The sequence below is a fragment of the Lampetra fluviatilis genome, chromosome 34 (genome assembly GCF_964198595.1).
Source record: "Lampetra fluviatilis chromosome 34, kcLamFluv1.1, whole genome shotgun sequence".
Lineage (NCBI taxonomy): Eukaryota > Metazoa > Chordata > Hyperoartia > Petromyzontiformes > Petromyzontidae > Lampetra > Lampetra fluviatilis.
Window position 1 is genome coordinate 8,873,161 of NC_136308.1, and position 18,210 is coordinate 8,891,370.

General features: G+C 48.8%; 1 long non-coding RNA gene across 2 annotated transcripts; it reads right to left on the reverse strand.

Annotated features, from left to right (window-relative positions):
• Positions 1–1,758: 1,758 nt before the first annotated feature.
• LOC144944439 (uncharacterized) lies at positions 1,759–17,681 on the reverse strand. Of its 2 annotated transcripts, none has more exons than XR_013639586.1 (4): positions 17,371–17,681; positions 14,092–14,208; positions 5,018–5,143; positions 1,759–2,502 (listed from the first exon to the last, which is right to left on the reverse strand). It is a non-coding gene; the product is annotated as an uncharacterized LOC144944439 (long non-coding RNA). The 2 variants fall into 2 exon arrangements; XR_013639585.1 differs by having other exon boundaries at positions 1,759–2,508.
• Positions 17,682–18,210: the final 529 nt, after the last annotated feature.

Below are 18,210 nucleotides of genomic sequence, written 5' to 3' on the forward strand. Positions count from 1 at the left end.
CTCCTGCATACCAGGCGAGGTAGTTAACACCTCGCCACCGCGTCACCCAGATCCTACCTCCGAATCGAATAACCACTGGGACTCTTTTGCGAGTAGGGCACCCCCAACTTGACACTCGACTCACCCATGGCTCCAGTGCCTCACCTGGCTCTCGCTGCGTCTTCCCTTTCTCAGGCGGGAATTTTTTTCAAGACACGTTTCTGCTCAGCCGTGTTTGCTTGTTCACATCAAAGTCAAGCCTTCACGTCGCAATCGTGGCTGGCGGCTGGCTAGTCTCCTATCGGTTGTCCCATGTGTCAGGGTCGGGATCGAACCCACGACCTCCCGCACGACCCCTGCATCATTGGGAGTAATGTTTACCACGCGACAGTCAAATACATCACAATTACTTCTGAGAGCTGGAAATTCGCCAAATGAAAGTGCGGAACCCAAATGAATGGGTCGGGATTTGTGTTGTTGTGCAGTCATCAGTGAGCAGGCTGAGACTGTCCCCTCACCACACTCGGAGCACCCGGTTGATTCACAGGCAGCCTCCTGCGTTCCAACTCAGCTCCTCAGCGTTACCAGCCGAGCGGCTCCGGCATCTGAGCCACACTTCCACCTAATAATGCCAATTGTGTTATCACAGTGAGTCGATTTAGCAATCTTTGGCAAATAAATATCTTAGCAAAAAAAGATAGCCGAACAAAACAGGCGGTCAATGTCTCCCTCGCAATCCGCCTCCTAATGCAAAAATAAAAGTAGTTCTCGCACAACCGATCAGCCGTACGGCCTTGTGGGAGTGCACATTGCCATCAGCATTCATTCAATCCCAGCAAACTCTAGGAACCGGTTTCGACACGCAGTGTCTCATCAGTCGAGTGAGGTTCACTCGAATCAATGCGGGTGAGATGCCACCGTTGTGGACAAGGTCAGCTCTAATAATAGGGTTTTCCCCCTTTTTTCTGGCAACAAAACTGAAACCTTTTTTACAAGGATTCATGTCTGCATTAACCACAATGCTTGCAGTCAAAATGCAAACAAAAACACACTATGATAATATATGCATTATCATAGTGTGTTTATAATATATGCATTATCAGAGTGTGTTTTTTGCTTGCACTTTGACTGCCAGTATTGTGGTTAATGCAGACATGAATCCTTGTAAAAAGGTTTCAGTTTTGTTGCCAGAAAAAAGGGGAAAACCCTATTATTATATTTTGGTACTGGCAAAGGAGGTCTAATGAAGGTCAGCTCTCTTGACGCTGTAAGTTGTCCTGATAATTTTTATTTTATGATTGTTATTCGTTACACCTGCATGCATTTTGCCTGCGAATGACGACGACGATGTGCATGGAATTCCCACGAAGCACCTGGGCGTTTTACCTTTTTACCGTTCCTTTGCGCGGACCTTTTTACGAGGCTCCGTTTAGCGCGGTGGTCAACGTGTTTGTTCGGCAAATATCGGGGTTAGCACCCCGAGCTCTGGGAAACACACCAATGCAAACCTCGTGCGCGTTGTGCGAACCCCAAAAAAAAGTAACACATTTGCAGTCAATTGCATTTTTTTATTGCGGACTTCAGAAGCGAGAGGCACGACAAACGGCGGGCCTCGTCAGCGCAGGAGAGAGAGAGACCCCTTGTCAGATAAAACGGCCGCGCACGCCTTTCTTGTGGTCGCTCGCCAGATTGAGGGCACCCTCATTAGGACTGTTTTTCGCCGAGCGGTCGCGACACACCGTTTGGGAACTCATCAGACGCGGGCACGCTTTTCCTGCCGCCGCCGAAAACGATGCAAGGGTGGAGGAGGAGGGTTGGGGGGGTGGCGCTGACTCGCGGATCAAAAAAAAAATGTTTTATTCCGTTTCAAGTCGCGCACATCTAAGAACCCTGCTCTTAAAACAAAAGCGCAGCGGAGGGTTGGTTGATTTTTTTTTTGCGCCGCGAATATTAAAGCAAAACCTGTTTTGTGTGTGTGTGCCCGCGCAGAGGAGATTGCGAGTGAGCGTTCGGTTTTTTTTTCTCATAGATTTTTTCTACATTAAAAAACAAACATTTTACACTGTAAGTAATTTTGACACGCCGCCAAACCTGCCAGTTAAAAATGCCACCGAAGACGACTCCCTTAAAGAAAAAAATAAAACGATGTATGATCAACAATTCGCTGCCACCAAGAGGGCAAATTGAAGACGTCGGTCCGGTTTATTTTAATTAACGCGAAACCGCGCGCGGGCTACCGCTAGCAACAAAAACAAAAAAAACCGACGAGAAATAATTGGAAGATGAAGTAAGCGGCTCGTTATATTTAGAAACGCTTTCACCGGCGTGGGGTAGCGCTGGTTTCGGTGAAGGCTGCCCTCTAATTTGGCCGCATTGCCGCGCGGGGCCCAGCAAGGCCCTCCTGACGAATCTTTAATCACAGAGGCGGACACTCCATCACAGACGCTGTTATGGATTTGCGATGAGCACAACACAAACCGTGGCGGTTTTGACCGCACGCTGCACGATTTTCTCCGCGTACAGCTGCACCTGGGGAAGTGGGTTGGTGGGAGGGGGTGGTGGAGGGGACACAAGGGTGGGGGGGGAGGGCAGTTGCCACCTATGACGTTCTTATACAGTCGTCGTGTATGTCACAGACCATGTTTGATGTTTTTTTTCCCTTCCCATTATTTCTGTTCTCTTTAAGCCCATATGATAAAACAAATATGTTCAGCAAATGCCAATATCGGGGTCTGCAAGCCACAATATTCAGCAATGAGTTTGTATAGTTTTGCCATTACTCCTCCGTTGACGGACGAGAGTGGTTTATGAAGGTTTATGAAGATTGCAGACCACGGCGAGTGCGAAACGGTTGCCTTTTCATTGCCAACCTGTTACGGGTTTTAGTGTTGCCTTAAGCACACGTAGAATGCCCTCACCTAGGTGGAAATGAACGTCGTTAATTGTAACCCATTCCAATAATGAAACATTGGAAATAATAATCCTTACATTTTTTATACATTATATATCATATATATATATACACACACACGTATTGCAGGAATTCCCAATCAATCAATTAGGCCTTTATAAGCTATGGGATACATTTGACCGTACTTCCCCATGCTGATCAGTTCAGGTTGAAGGGAGGAAGGGAGTGCAGGCGAGGACCAGCACTTGATATCACTTGTCACTGATATTAGCCGTGGCCAGGACTCGAACTTGGGTCACCGGGTTAACAGCACCGGCACGGCAAACACTACCACCGCTCCCACCCCACATTATATAATGAAAACTCAATATACACGCGGTACATTGAGTGGTGTCCCCAAAATGAGTGACCTTGTTTGTTTGACTGGGTGTGCCACTGCACACGAGGGGAAAACAATCTGACACTTTTCACATTGTAACTGGCATTGTCTGACCTGGACTGGCGATACAAAGGCCTTGGGGATGAGCTGGGTGCTTTAGAATCACAAAAGAATATAATGTCGGATTCAATGTAACTCAGAACGCCACAATTCAATGTTTAAATACATGTACAGCCATTTGTCTCACAATGTAACTCCAATCATGTTTCTTTAATAATGATATACACTTAAAAATAATAGTATATTCTATTTATGAGTATGGTTCTAGTAATGTATTTCAAGTAGCTTTGCTCCAGCACCTCCGTAAATCTGCTCATTTGGCTTAAATGTTAGGTCAAAGATTCTCTGCCAGATACTGCTCAATATACTTCCAGAGATGCTTTCACAGATACAGAGATGCACTCACAGATATAGACTCACAATACAAATATACACTCACAGACACAAAGATATTTCACGCAAATACAGAGACGTGGCACACTCACAGATATAGAGATTCACTGACAGACAGAGAGACACGCACAGATACAGAGACACACTTACATACGGTACAACAATACGCTCACAGAAGCAGAGATACACTCATAGATACAGACACAGATATATATTCACAGATACAGACAAATACAAAGACAAAGATCCCCGTATAGCCTTAACAGACAGTAGGGCAAGTGCTGTTAGCGAGCACCTATGAAGGCCGGAACGGTACCACGCCCGGCCGCCTTTGTCTTCCCAGTGGCGATGTTCACACACCACACCAGGTACCAGAGGTGTGGACTCGAGTCATGTGACTTGGACTCGAGTCAGACTCGAGTCATGAATTTGATGACTTGCGACTCGACTTGGACTTGCATAACAATGACTTTGTCCCACCTATGAGATGTGGACTCGAGTCATGTGACTTGGACTCGAGTCAGACTCGAGTCATGAATTTGATGACTTGCGACTCGACTTGGACTTGCATAACAATGACTTTGTCCCACCTCTGCCAGGTACTCATTTCAGGCTTAGTCGACCTAGGGGAGGTCCAGGACCGGTTCAGATAATCATCACTGGTGTTGGCCGTGAGCGGGAATCGAACCCGGGTCGCTAGGTTCATAGCGCAGCGCGCTAACGGCTACACTACCGCTCCCCCCTACAGATACAGACATACACAATCACACACACGTACACATACAGATTCGCACACGCAGCAACACACTCACAGACGCAGAGATAACGCTCGCAGATACAGCGGCACACTCACAGAGACACACTCACAGAGCCAGAGATGATCTCGCAGATACAGAGACACACTCACACGTGCAAAGGTAGACTCCCAGATGCAGGTACACTCGCAGTCCTAACTCGGCACATGGTTGAAGCACGAATCCCCACCGTTGAACACACATTGCGCGCAACGATAACGGCGAGCAGCCAACACACTCAGGACGAGCGAAGGCATGTTGGCTGCAGGCGTCAATACGTGAGGTCTTTCGCAGAGATCAAAGAGGGAAACGGGCAAAAGGTAAAATGTAACAGAGAAGAAGTAAAAAAAAGCGAGAGAGAGAGACGGAGACGCGGAGAAGTAAACAAAAATATGAGTGAGGCAGCAAGAAAAACAACCGCCTGCCTGTGTACGCAGAGATGATTATCTTGCTGTGGAGATTAGGGGGGCATGGGTGGATGGGTGGGGGGGGCAAACCAACCTGGTGCGGGTTTTTGGGGGGGCTGGGGGGTCAAGGGGCAGTGGCCCCTCTCCACAATGTGTGTGTGCGTGCCACCGCTTCGAGTCACCACCGCTTCGAGTCACCACCGCTTCGAGTCACCACCGCCTGCACGACCACAAAGACAAAGATCCGCAGTGCAGTCTCAACAGACTGTTGGGGCAAGTGCTGTTAGCGAGCACCTCCGAATGCTGGCACGGATACACGAGTTGGTGTGTGGCCAGCACCACGCCTTTGTCTCCCTGCTGGCGATGTTTACAACACCGCGCCAGGTACTCATTTGATGCTGAGTCGACCTAGGGGAGGCCCAGGACCGGTTCAGATATTCGTCACCAGATAAACGTGTGGCGATGAGCGGGAATCGAACTCGGGTGGCCGGGTTCGTAGCCGCAGCGTAGCGCTAACCGCTGCGCGAGTCGCTCCCCAAGATGTGTGTGTGCATGTGCCACCACCACCAGGCCAACCATCATCCACCACAACGACCGCTAACACCTTGCACCACACACACACACGCAGGTGCGTAGTCTTCCCAAATCCCATCACAGAGAGAGAGAGATCTCGCCGTGCTCGGCGGCTCCACACGAGCCTCCCTCCCATGGCTTTTAACCCCCCCCCCCACCACTGTTTGATGGTATTTGTTTCTCTCACTGTGAGGCAATGTCCGTGATGTAAGCGGCCACATGAAAGGCGAAGCCCTTGGCCGAAAGGGAAAATTGAAGAGGTTGAGGTTGTGGGAGGAGGGGGGGGTGGATTGGGTGTGATTTTATTGCGGCCCCTCTAAACCTAAGCCGGCCACTTGAGCCGTCTCTATATTTAAACGTGTACTGTATGTATCTATATTTAAACGTGTACTGTATGTATCTATATTTACACGGGATGTAGGATCTTTGTTTACGCGCGGGAACTAATTGCGCTGTTAAGGACAAGAGGGTTGTTTGGTTGCATGGTTCATTAAGTCATCTCCCCCGCAGCAAACGTAAATAAGCAGACTTAGCACCTCCTGTGTTTCTCCACCTATAAAAAAAAACAATACTGTCACGTATTATAATACATTTTTTTATTTCCTCACAAATCCCATCGGCCCTACGGCCTTATGGGAAATTCATCTTTCAGCAGCGTTGGTTCAATACAAGCAAACTCGGGGCCGGTTTCGACATTCAGTGATCTCATCAGCAGTCCGGCTTGCTGCTGAAGGCAACCCATGAACAACTGGTTATCTCATGCAGTGGAGCTGCCTCGCAGGCTGACATTTCATTTGCCGGCCCATTGAGGGAGATGAAGGTGGTGGGGCCGAGTTGACAATGTGTGGCGGGAATGAGAACTTTCCATTAAAAATGAATGATCATTCTTGTGATGCTTGCTGTAAACTCAGGCAAGCCTCGCTGAGTTTCAAAGCTCCTTTCCAAGGAGGGTCCTGCACTGGAAAAGTCGGCGAACTCCACCGATGAGGGTTTGACACGCGGCACAAAACTGGATAATCACAACACATACATGAGAGGGACAACAGCCAAAGCTCTGCACAGATGGATTCAAGAATCCATTGCTAATACCGCTATCTCCTGCTCCCATGACATCTGGCAATACAGGCCTCACTGACGATGATACCCGAAAGATAGAAAGATGCAAAAAAACGAATCCATCGTTTGGCTTTGTGTTGGAAGATCCACAGATGGATGAGCTTAATAATATATTGAAATAAAATAAGAGCTTCGTTTAATTATTACCAAGTAGTTTCACGAAGTTGTGGATCTCTTCCTGTATGATACGTGACCACGGCGTATTTATTTTAATATTAAACAATTTCTTTAAAACCTCTCATTTCTGTTACAACTCACTGACTCGTTAACTGCACCAATTGATCTTGCTATCCGCAATAGAGGTTATTTTTGGGTTAGATCGTGCAAAATTATAAATGTGTCGTGAAAACCCGCGACCGCCCGACACAGCCGAACAAGTAAGGTTTGTTGCGTAAACAGAACGTGGCCAATTCGTCACTAGTACAGCACACCGGTGTGTTGGAGAGCCAAGCCACAACATTTGCAATCGGATAACGACGTTTCGCTAGCAATTACAACTAGCTTCATCACACGACAGCCAGATCTGTGGCTGTGTCTGGTGCTGGTGGGTTTAACGACACATTCATATTGACGCGATCTAACCTCCCACCCCCAAAAAGTCTACGTATTAAACTGTTTTTACGATGTTCCACCCGCCCCTCGCTCCCTCGCACCGTGGTTAATGATTATGAGACTTTACAATGCATCTCAGCGTTGGGTTCGTCATGTTATCAGAATGATGCCAACTATGGGCATCATCAAGGTCGCAGGAGTCATCACGCGGCTCACCTGGGAGGTGGGGGACATGTGGGCAAAACTTGTTCGCTATAAATTCAGGGAGAACAAATACGGGCGAAGATTTTCCTTTCAAAAACTCACAGCGAGAATCCTGATGAAAAAAAGATGAAACGACTCAAGAATTCGGTTTGCTCTTCATGTCAGGGGGGGAAAACACACTTTGAACCAGCTACAAGAAGCTTCAAGTCCACAGTGAGATTATTAAAAGTATGACTTGTTGTGTCAACATACTTTCCCGCATCTCATATTAACACAGTTGGCTACGTACGGCGCGAAAGAATTTCAACATACGTACGTACGAACAGAAGAGTGACATCACCAGGCTCAATTTGTCACCAGAGTGCGACGTGGTGGTGGAAGTGGGGTGATGGTTTCCAGAGATCAGCCCCGGACAGCTCCGGCTGGAATTAAGCCCCAGGATGTCACCCAAACGCGGCACGTGAGAGCTATCCGATGTCTCTTTTCCATGAGCACTGAGAACCAGACTCCACTGACCCTCACTGGTCCAGTTCTGGCCCATAAAACAGCTCCAGGCAGTGAGCAGCCGCAGTCAGTAAGCTCAGAGAGCCACGGGACGAGGAACCAGTGCAGCTCTAAGCGTACGAAACAGGTCAATGAGTAAGTCGAGGGGCTTCACAGAATATGTTTAGCCTGATAGGGATGTGATGTGAACTCATCATCATCATTCTCATCATCATCGTCATCCGAGCACACTCCCCGCTGGCCGTGCAAGCGAGACATGGTGCACAGATTGAGCACAGCAAAGAGGAATTAGGGGCTTCACCCAGCGAGAAACTTCTCTTTTTTAGTCGTCAGTACACTGGGAGACGGGGTCGTGGAGGTGGCACGTGACTAGCAGTCTCAGCCGAAGCGAGAGCGTTGGATTAATTTCAGTCGGAGGTGTCCAGGGCTGAGCTCCAGAAACACATTATTGCATACAACATCTACCACGGGCTTCTGTTCGAGAGAATAATTGTGCACGCGGTGCACTACGTCCAGGGAGTGTTAGTTTACGTGCAATAATCACTCATTTTCTGGAGCTCAGCCCCAGAGAGCTCCGACCACTAAGCCGTGGCTTCAACTGCGGGCAGGTGTGAGAGAGGACAACCGCGTCGCCGTGAGTTAAGAGGGACTGCCTTTCCACCGTGCAGCTAGACCACGAGTCGACAACCAAAATAAGAAGAGCAGCGATTGTTTTGTTTCTTGTACGGTAACAATTTTTTTAAAAATAATATTCCAAGAGCTGCAATGCCTTGGTAGCGCGATGTTAACTACATCGCCTGATATACAGGAGGTCGTGGTTTCGATCCCGACCCTGAACGCGTGTATATTTGGACTTTGCATGTTCTCCCCGTGCTCGCGTGGATAATTCTCCGGGTCCGCCCGGTTTTCCCCTCCACATTTATAATAAATAATCGAGTGCCTTTCGAGTATTTGGCTGCTGTGCATTTCCAATCGATAGGCCACTTCGTTGAGCTCTCATTCGTGAGAGTCGGGTCGTTTCTGAATAAAAAGCGCTACATAACTCAGTGGGGCCTTACCTGGTTAAGATTAAAAAAAAACGTTTTTTATTTTGTTTAAAAAATCTACGAGACGGTGGGCCCTGAATTAATAACGAGCCACGAAGCGGTCCTTAAAGAGCCGCATGCGGCACAGGAGCCGCCCGCTGCTTGCCGACAACCTCCGAGCTACGCCCGAGGGTTCGGGTCCCCACGCGGGCTTTGTGGCGTCGCCGGTAAACCCCGCACGACACAAACCGCGTCTCGTCAGGGGGGGGGGGGGGGGCTTCGCATCGCCGTCACCGCGCTTGTCACACCCCCCCACCCCCCCGTAACGCGAGCTGTCTCGCACAGAAGCTCGCACAATGGTCTAGAGTAAGCCCCGTACAATCCCCCCCCCACGACCCACCCAGACTAGTGACTGCAACCGAGTCAATACATCTCTGTCTGCACGCGGCTCACGCAGTCGGAGATTATGTAACATATTTGTCCACGTAACGCAGAATGAGAATGTGTATGTATTCGCGCTGGAGGAATCCGACGAGCTCTAAAGCTCTATGTCACGTGTGCGCCGTAGGTTTTCACAGACGTGTCGTATTTACCCGCTCGCTCACCAACACCTCTAACCCTAACCCGGACCTGTTTTTTTTGCTTTTGATCAGAATCTATAGCGCTAATTTATTTTCAAGCGGTAGCCTCTCATTGATTTTTTTTTCTTCCGAAGCGTGCAAAGTTGCCATTGACGTATTTGGCGTTTTGGGGGAAAAAACGATCTCGGGTCGGCTGCTGCAATCTATAAAAGAAACCGCGCGTGGTTCCTACGGCCACTCTTGAGGCTGAGCGCGCGCGATAGGCATCTGCTGGACGCTTGCAGCGATGAATTTGGCTTCTGTGAGGGACGACCGCTGCGTTCCAAGAAGGAGGAATTAGGGTTAATATGCGCCCCGAGTGCCTCGTAACATTATTGGTGTAACTTGGCAGGAGGGGACGAGCCTTTGAATGGATGCAATCTTTCATGAGTTTTGAAGGGTTAACTTCGGCCAAAGAAGTTATTGGCCAGTATTCTTTTATTATTATTATTATTATTTTCATTTGCCGCCTAACTTTTAGGAGCAGTGCCTTGGCGTGCAGCATCAGAAGGCGTTGTTTTACCGGAGTTGCTCTGACTCGTATCGCAATGTTTACATGTTCACTCGTTTGTCACTTGCTTGATCGTGTAATCCCCATTCTGGCTCCCAATCCAATCCCGGATCAACTCGAAGATTTCAGTCAGCGTCTGCCCCTGCCGGCCTCTCAGCTGTCGTCTCAGTCTGCTGCCCTCCACGCATTCGCATACCTTTCCACTCTCATCTCACTCGACTCTCCCCCACGCATTCTGCTACCTCTCATCTCACTCTACTCTCCTCCACGCACTCTCCTACCTCTCCCGTCTCATCTCACTCTACTCTCCTCCACGCACTCTCTTACCTCTCCCGTCTCATCTCACTCTACTCTCCTCCACGCACTCTCCTACCTCTCCCGTCTCATCTCGCTCTACTCCCCTCCATGCACTTTCACGCTACAGCAAGCAAAGCTTCTGCCTAAGCCCCCAGGCAACCTTCGCTCAATGGGAGGTCGCTCATTTTCCTCTGCTGCCCCCACGGTCTGGAACTCCCTTCCCCCAGCCCTCGGTGCTATCGACTGCCTGCCCATATTCAAGTCCAAATGCAATAACCTTCGCCATTATCTGCCTATGATTGTCTCCTATCCCTTCATCAAACACGAGATGGCTGACCTCTGCCCTCGCTCCACTGTCTCTGTGCAGTACCTTGAGACGAGGTGGTAATTTAGTCGCTACGTACATTTAAAATTGCGTTACTTGTTACGGCCATGATGGGCATCTCTTTGGGAGATGTCAGACTGAGTCTTAGGCCGGAGTGAAAACCTTCGAGCCCAAAAGCGAAGAAAACAGCAGAATAGGAGTAGAAAAAAAACACCTCGGCAGCCTCCAAAGACAAAGATCCTCCCACCCCATATAGCCTTAACAGACTGTTGGGGCAAGTGCTGTTAGCGAGCACCTATGAAAGCCGGCACGGCACACGAGGGAGTGGGTGACCAGCACCACCTTTGTCTCCCTCGTGGAAATGTTTAGACACCACTGCACCAAGTGCTCATTTGAAGTCAGCCTGCTCCCCCCATTCCACCCACATGTCACTTGCCGCGTGCTCTGTAGCAAAACACAAAAATAAACCTGAAACAAAAGAAAGTGATGAAAAAAATGGGACCAGTTTATCCGAGCCCGCAGAGATGACTTCTCCGGTGCGTCTCCTGGCCCCGCCGCGCGTTGCTCGGCACGGTCACTTGCCGAGCAGTACGCGGAACAAGAGCACACAGAACAACAACACACGGAACAACACGTGGAATAACAACACACAGATCAACAACACACAGATCAACACCATGCGGAACAACAACACACGGAACAACACGTGGAATAACAACACACAGATCAACAACACACAGATCAACACCATGCGGAACAACAACACACGGAACAACACGTGGAATAACAACACACAGATCAACAACACACAGATCAACACCATGCGGAACAACAACACACGGAACAACACGTGGAATAACAACACACAGATCAACAACACACAGATCAACACCATGCGGAACAACAACACACGGAACAACACGTGGAATAACAACAGGCAGATCAACAACACACAGATCAACACCATGCGGAACAACAACACACGGAACAACACGTGGAATAACAACACACAGATCAACAACACACAGATCAACACCATGCGGAACAACAACACACGGAACAACACGTGGAATAACAACAGGCAGATCAACAACACACAGATCAACACCATGCGGAACAACAACACACGGAACAACACGTGGAATAACAACACACAGATCAACAACACACAGATCAACACCATGCGGAACAACAACACACGGAACAACACGTGGAATAACAACACACAGATCAACAACACACAGATCAACACCATGCGGAACAACAACACACGGAACAACACGTGGAATAACAACAGGCAGATCAACAACACACAGATCAACACCATGCGGAACAACAACACACGGAACAACACGTGGAATAACAACAGGCAGATCAACAACACACAGATCAACACCATGCGGACAACAATACATGGAACAACACGCGGCATAACAACACACGGAACAACACCATGCGGAACAACAATACATGGAACAATAACACAGAACAAGACACGGAACCAACAGCGTTCAGAACAACAAAACACACGGAACACACAGAACACAGACACACACCGCAGAGTCATGCACCACGGACACTAAAAGCCGGAGATTACGACGCGAATTTGCATGCGAATGCAAATTCGTCTGAAGGTTTAAGCAGCGTTCACAGACTTCTCCCCCGCACCGCACCTGCAGCCCTCGGTGACACAACGGCTCATCGTGTCGCGTCGTCGCTCTATTTATTTGTGCTGAACACGGCAACGTCCAAGGGGCTTTCATGTCACCCGCGCGCAGCGTGCCCAGAGCAGCCCCAACAGCCGCAGTCCCGTCGCCAGGGGACCGCGGCCAGCAAGGAGGAGAGTTCCAACTGCTGGTTCCAAAAGAGCCCCCTCCCCCCCAAGTCCGCCCCATCTCTCTCTCTCTGTGTGTCTCTCTGGTGGCACGCCTCGCCAAATTCCGACACAGAAGCACGCGGCGGTGGCGCACGTCGAGGGCGGGGTGGGGTGGCCGGTGCCGATCCAAGCTCGCCGCCACCACGCGCACGCCACCTTCGACATGACGACGTCCGCTCGGGAAATATTCAAACTATTGAAACAATGTAAGTCGTCGCTTGATTTATTAAACCCCAGCGGCACCGTTTGGCTATTTTCATCGCGCGTCGGAAAGCCGAACGCCACCCGGCCGAGACCGACGGGGGATTTGCAAGCGCGCGAGACGAGTGGACACGACAATGGGAGCTTCTGATCTCTGCGTAGACGGTCTCGAAACAGTGTCGGCGAAGTGTTTTCGCTTCGCTTCTTTTTTTTTACGTGACTATTTGTTTTGTTGTTACTATATTGATCATATCTGGAGGTAGTTTCCATGGCCGTGTCACTCGTGATAGCGGCTTTGAGGTGTTATGTTGAACCCCCGAGAATGTGAAAGATGCATAGTCTGACTTGAGCATTGGTTTCCCTTCTGAATATTTGAACCGCCTCTGTGCTTCTGCGATAAACCACTCAACCATTTCTTTGCAGTCAATTCTCCTTGCATTTTCAACTTAAACCCTGTTGAAACAGTCGCTCAGTTTTATTCCAGTAAATTTATACCATTCGTTATTCATCCTAGGTGCTGCCCAATTCGGTGCTTAACTCACACCCATCGGCGTAGCTGCCGAGTGTGCGATGTGGGTGCAATTGCACAGGGGCTCGGGGGATGGAGAGGTCCAAGCGTCGGGCTCGGACAAAAGGGAGCTCAGTTTAAATCCTTGTACCAGGGCCAATGCCAACCACGTATGTATTCTAGATTTGAAACTTTCGTGACTGCAAGGATTCATATTCTTAGGTTTTTTCGGTAAAGTCACGTAGATAAAAATTTTAATTAATAAAAGTAAAATAAAATATAAATATGAAATAAAATAAAAAATGATTTTATTTTTATTTAACTTTTATTAATTTATAATTTTTATCTACGTGACTTTACCGAAAAAACCTAAGAATATGAACCACGTATTATTTGTTTGTGTGTACGTTGAACTTCTTTCGCACCGTGCGTAGTCAACCGTGCCAATTGGAAGTGCAGGTGAAAGGACAACAAAGTTATACACAACAAAATCCAGCACCGATCCCGCGAACTATAACTATGGGTTTGGGGAATTGGGTGGAAATCGTACGCACGCATTGCAGAACTCCACCGCGTGTCTCAAAATATAAATGAAAACATGTTTGAGTCAGTCAGCCAATCGGCATTCCAGACCAATATTGTTCAAAAGTGCGTATTTAAACGAGCAAAATGCCGGACCGGTTTCCACATTCTGGGTCACGTCAACAGAGTCAGGCCGGCTAAACAGCCTGGGGCTCGCTCTGGCCGTGGCAGAGGCAGGCGGTTAAGATGGAAGAGGGGAGCGTGAATAGATGGGGACTGTAGAGCCAATAGATATGACAGCCTTGGTAGAGGGGCAAGGTGGTGCAGTGGTAACCGTTGTGCCCTTCACAGCAAGAATGGCCTGGGTTCCACTCCTCCCTGCGCTGAATGTGTGTCTTCTCCCCCTGTTATCGCACGGGTTTTCTCCAAGATCCCACGTTTCCATCCGTAGCTGTGAAAACATTATAATGTCATTGGTTGTCGGCCCAACATCCCAATTCAACAGGGCCCTCCTGGTGAACAAGAGAGCCTTCGGACTCAATGGTGGATTTCCCCGGGTAATTAAGTAAATAAGTAGGAGTAAAAACATTATAATAATAAAAATAAATATGCGAGACACTGGGGCTTGGCGGATCGCAGCTGTGCGCGCCGGCCCCTGAGAGCTTGAAGTTCTTCAGTGGCCCTCGAGGAATTCCGACTCTAATGAAGATGAAAGATCAGTCTGATCCTTTAGTTAGAAGGCACTCGGCTCCCCGCCACGCCTTATATCAAAGCGCCTCGGCCCCGAATACTCAAGGCTCCACCAAAGCCGAAGATTACTTTTTCGAAGGCTTCAAAGCCTCCCATGGGCAGTAATTACAATAAATAGGTGTTTCTGGTATCAAGTGCATTGTACGGTAATAGCTTGTTTCATTTTTTCGGAATGTCGTTTCATCAGCGAGAAATGTAAGAATATGATGCCACGATGGATGATGACATTGTTTAATTACTGGAGGCTCAGCAGATTTGTAAACATGTCGCGGATTGCACCTTGGGTTTTACGTGACCACAGCTTCGCGAAAAGAAAACGTCAGCGGGTATAATATACATCCCCTCCCCAACATGTAAAGCTTTGTTTTGATTGGCACTCTGTAAGCATAGAAGTAGACAATATAATTTTATATATTTCTTACAAACAATGCCTTTCCATCGTATTGTTGTTGTTTAGGTTAGTATCCGTCCTTTCGCTGCCAGCGCGCGGAGTTCACACTTCATGCAGCAAATCTGGCTGTGACGGTCCCACCTGATGACGGAGACTTGTGTTGCCTCCAAAACGTCGTGATTTTTATGATTTTATTTATTTACCTAAAAAAACTAAGAGTATTCACAACGTTCCCCAAACAAGCCGTCAGCACCCGATGCGAAACGTCGGACTCCGTGTGGTCGAACGACGCGGCCAGACGCCGCCTGCACGCGCATTGCGGAGCGGCTCGGGGCTACCGCTTGGAACCCGCGCGGTGGTTCTCCCCCGCGGCGGTCACGTGGGATTTTCTCCGGGTCCTCCGGGTTTTAAAATCCTTTATATTAAGTTCGCTTGCTTGCTTAGGACCGTGCAAATCTTTCGGTCGTTTTTTAACCCACTTCCCGTGATCCAATCGAGCTGACATTTTGCACACAGACTCGTTGTGCGTGACAATGCATTTTCGTGAGAAAAAAAATTAAAATTTTTTACACTGTTTAGGGAAATGTTTTTAAATATTTAATTACCAATTGTTTAATGCTGCCAGACAATCATCTGACCCATAGGTGGCAGCCATCTCAAGCCAGAGGACGAGAGGACTCTAGCCGCCCCGATGCCACGCATATAAAGGATGTATAGTGAAAAACTTTGTTTTTGCGAGTTTACTTGTTTTCCGTCCACATTTAGAAACAACGTCACGCGTTTTGAGCGCTTGGCTGCTGCGACAAAATGTCCACGTGGTGATGATGATGATGATGGTGATAAGCCACTTTGTTGAAGCTGTCATCTGTGGCCAGGTCGCTTCTGAAAAAGAGCTACTCAGCTCAGTCGGGGCCTTAGCTGGCACAATAAAAATAGCGACTAACGTTTTGCGAAGAATGAAAACAGATAGAAAGCTACACCTCAGCTCAAGGAGAAAAGAAATACTTGCGGTTACAATGATCTGACAATTCTGACAGAAGTCGAGGGCTTCAGCTGAATCAGGACAATAGTCACTGCAATGAAACGTGCGAGGATGTGGTGGTGGTGGTAAGCAGCACACAATCAGCACGATCCCCAGCTCAGCAACGCAAAATGCGCTGCATTGCACAGGGGCGGGGCGAGCAGTGGGGTGTGGAATGACAGCAGAGACTAAACTAAAAACATTTATTTTTTATTTTACCAGGTAAGACCCACTGAGCTACGTAGTTCTTTTTCAGAAGCGACCTAGCCACAGATGACAGCTTCAACGAAGTGGCTTATCGCGTGGAAATGTATCGCAGCTATATACTCGAAACGCGTGTTTCTAAAAGTGGAGGGAAAAACCAGAGAATACGGAAAAATCCACGCGACCACGGGGAGAACGTGCAAACTCCACTTATACACCAGGTGTCAGGGTCGAGATCGAACCCACCTGTATACCTAGCGAGGTAGTTAACATCTCACCACCGTGGCATCCACCAACCACCCAACCACCGAAAATGTATTTTATTTAAAATTGCTTATACTTGTGCTCTGATTTCGATTCTTTCTGTAGCGTGTTTTAGTCTTCTAGTTTGTTATTTTGTTCCGATGTCGATTTGCTTCACTGTACTCTGGTGACCGAGGTCACTCTCAAATGAGGCTAAACCTTCTCACTCAGTTAAGCAAAATAAACTTGGAACCTACACTATACAGGCGTCGGGGTCGGGATCGAAACCACGACTTTCTGCATACCAGGCGAGGAAGTTAACATCTCTCCACCGCGGCACACAGTGTAGCAACAGCCCCATACTCTGCTGTGGTGTGAGGTAGGGGACCAGGGCTCAATCCCTGGATGTTCACGCACCTGCAGTGTGGAGTGGTGGATCAGTTGTGAACGCACTGAGCTATGAACATACATCAACTCTCAACACTATCACGGCGTGAAGATTCTCTCATCAAGCAGTGGATGGACAAAATGACTGCACATTTGTACTCTCAATGCATGCGTTGGCCTTCGTGTAAACACAAACACGCTCGTGGTGTTCACGAACAGCACTTGCCCGAACAGTCTGTTAACAGGCTACATGGGGATATTTGTCTTGAGGGAGCGGTCGTGTAGTGGTTAGCGCCACGCTGCACTACAAATCCGGCGACCCAAGTCCGACACCGGTGACGATTATCTGAACCGGTACTGGGCCTCCCCTAGATCGACTCAGCCTCAAATGAGTACCTGGTGCGGTGTTTAAACATGAGCACTGGGGAGACAAATGCGACCAGGAGTGGTTGCTGGCCACCCACCCCCCAATAGGCCGTGCCGCACCTGCATAGGTGCTCGCTAACAGCACTTGCCCCAACAGTCTGTTAGAGGCTATAGGGGGATCGTTGTCTTTATATGTGTGCATCTAGAAACACATAGTTATGTTAGGGAGTATAAAATAAATAAGTACTTGCCGAAGCGTGCCGGTCAGGCAGATGCTCTGGATAGCAGCCAGCACCTCTTTCTTATACCAGAGCAGGTGGAGAGAGAGAGAGAGAGAAATTAAATATAAAATAAAAAAGATGGAGCTTTCAGCAGGTGGGAGAAAAAAAAAATTTGACGTGACGCTGGAAATGGGCCACGACGCTTTCACCGAATAAAAACACGGCCGGCGGAGACTCGGCCCAAATGTTGAGCGCCGCCGCGAGCCCTTCGGCGAGAGGGAACCCCACGGCCACCATTCTCTCGGTACCAAGCGCGACAAGCTGGCCGCTTGAAGCTGCCACTAAATGTTCTCCGTCGTAAAGGAGGTTGCTATCACGGTTGTGGTGAGAGAGGGGGGGGTGAGCGAGGGGTGGGAGAGCGGGGGGGGGGGCGGTTGGCAGGGCGGAGCGGGCGTCGGGAAAAACTAAAAAAAAAATCACCAAAAAAAAATTCCAATCGACAAAAAACCTCGATGCGGTGACGTCTCATTTCGGAGGCATGAGTCTGCACGCGGTGGCCGTGGTGCATGCCACCCCTTGTGGTATTTTGGCTCGACTCTGCGTCGCAATGGGCAAACCAAGGGCATTAATTTACATCGGCCGCTTCGCGTGGGAGGACGTTTGACGGAATTAATAAAGAAGTGAAACGTCTTTAATTATACGCGCTCTCTTTGGCTGTTGTTGTTGTAACTCACCTTGAGAGAGCCCCCCTCCCCTCCCCCGCCGTGCGTCCATCCACCGGGTGTTCGCTGTCACAGCTTTAGCACTCGCCCGATTAACATTACAGAGACCTTCATGCTAAAGTGTTCATAATATACATACAGCACGGAC